This window comes from Mus musculus, chromosome 12, assembly GCF_000001635.26.
Source record: "Mus musculus strain C57BL/6J chromosome 12, GRCm38.p6 C57BL/6J".
Classification (NCBI taxonomy): domain Eukaryota; kingdom Metazoa; phylum Chordata; class Mammalia; order Rodentia; family Muridae; genus Mus; species Mus musculus.
In genome coordinates this window covers 112,489,145-112,490,943 of record NC_000078.6, presented here as the reverse complement: position 1 = coordinate 112,490,943, position 1,799 = coordinate 112,489,145, and the positions used below count along the sequence as shown (strand labels likewise).

Below are 1,799 nucleotides of genomic sequence, written 5' to 3'. Positions count from 1 at the left end.
CCTGTTGGCTTCTAGTCTGCCGGCTTCTAGTCTGCCGGATCTATAGGAGGGCTGTGGTACACAGAGCCCAGTGTCCCCCTAGAGTTGAGTCTAGTCCCAGGTTCCTTAGCAGTTTGACCACAGGCCTCCAGGGGGAGGGGGGGGGCGCAGGGAAGGCAGAGGCTGCTGTGTGCTGTTGCTCTTCCCAGCTGGAAAGGAAACAGGGAGCTGTGGATACTCCCTCCCTACTCACCTCCCTGGGAGGCAGCTTGCAGGCCAGGAAGTCAGGGGAGGGGGGTCCCTGGAAGGGCTGGAGTTCCTAATCCCATGCTCCAGCCAGGAATAGTCTGGAAGCTCTCCAGATACCAACATTCCTGACTTAGGTGAGAGGGAGTGTCCTCAGGAAGGCTCCCAGCTAGGCTGCTGGCTTTACTCACATACCCCTGGCCAGGGACCCAGGAGCAGGGACAGGCACTGCCTTCATGCACCCTCTCATGTGTGTGTGTGTGTGTGTGTGTGTGTGTGTGTGTGCGCGCGCGCGCGCTTTGTTCATGATAGATGTAGCATCTGCACAACAGCTCAGTTGTGTTGATGAGGTTAGCCTTAGATGAACAGTGTGGACTCTCCCCTAGGCAGGGCCTAGACTAAAGTGAACACGGTGGGCTGCGAGTCATTAGAGTCATTCACCAGCTTCCAGGTACTGGGCAGGTCAGCCTAATGGGACATGCCGTGCAGGGAAGTCTGACTGGCGTACTGACTCAGCCCCATACTGCCCCTGGAGCAGCCCCTAGTTCTGCACTCTGTCTGATGTGGCACATTCTATGTGGCCAGAGGCTAGCCCTCCCACATCTAGGTTGGAACTGGTCACTCCCCTGCTCCTCCCAAAAATGGCCTGGCTTTGGACAGGGGATGGGCTTAGTTAGGGCTATTGCAGCTCTAGGCCAGGTGTAGCCTCCCAAAGCACCAGGTACCTGGGTTGAGACAACTTCTTCTCAGCTCCTGATACACAGATGTCGTTCTGGTTTTACCAGCTACTGTGGTTTCTCAGAGACTGTTCCCACTCTGGGAAGCCCCTCAGACCTTGTGCAAGGGAATCATGGTCACCCTCGAGCGTGTCCATGGTGACTTGCGTGATCTCCGTTCAGACTGCCTTCTAACTGCTGCCTACCACTTGCTTCCTTGCCTGTACCTGTCACTGGAAATCTTGATCCCAAGAGGGACGGTCACTCAGAAAGGGTCCCCAGAGCTGGTTTACTCACCTAGCAGCCTCTTGCGCCCATGAAGGAAGAAGCAACCATGCTCTGCAGACAGCTGTGGGGCACAGACCAGCACGGACCTGGTGGATTTCTGTCAGCTGTGCTCAAGAGGAGGGCCCTGCGCAGCACCTGTGTGCCATGCTGTTCTCCACAGAAGTCTTTCCGAAGGGGCTACCTACTCGTACACAGAGCACAGCTTTTGTTCGTCTGTGTTGCCTATCGGGGCCCTCGTGCTGAACTGCAGAGCCAGAGGATAGCAAGGGTTGAGCTGTGGCTGCCTCCCCCTTTGACAGAAATTGCGACAACGCTGCAGACAGGCCACTGGCTCCAGATTTGGGAGGTACTATTTTCCAGGGCCCCAGGGGACAGTAGGCCAGGTCTGCGCATGGGTCAGCCCCACTATTCCTGTCCACCTTGGCACAATTTGTTCATACCAGGCCAGCTTCAGAGCTGAGAAGCTCTTGGGAAAGCTGTGCAGTGGAGTTAAGGGTAGAGAGATGCGTGAGGCTGTGGAGATGTGGGGTGATGGCTGAGTCCAGTCTCTGACCTGCTTTACCAGTAGAA

The 1,799-nt window shown here is 56.3% G+C and overlaps 1 protein-coding gene across 3 annotated transcripts in view; it reads right to left on the bottom strand.

Annotated features, from left to right (window-relative positions):
- Positions 1 to 1,550, bottom strand: part of A530016L24Rik (RIKEN cDNA A530016L24 gene) — a 10,535-nt gene extending 8,985 nt beyond the window's left edge. Inside the window, exon 1 of one of the 3 annotated variants that reach the window (XM_006515980.4) lies at positions 1,239 to 1,550. The gene's annotated coding sequence lies outside the window, so the exon portion shown is untranslated. Of the gene's footprint in view, positions 54 to 1,238 lie in introns of those variants that run through there. The other 2 variants (NM_177039.4, XM_006515981.4) reach the window with 2 other exon arrangements.
- Between the last annotated feature and the right edge of the window lie 249 nt (positions 1,551 to 1,799).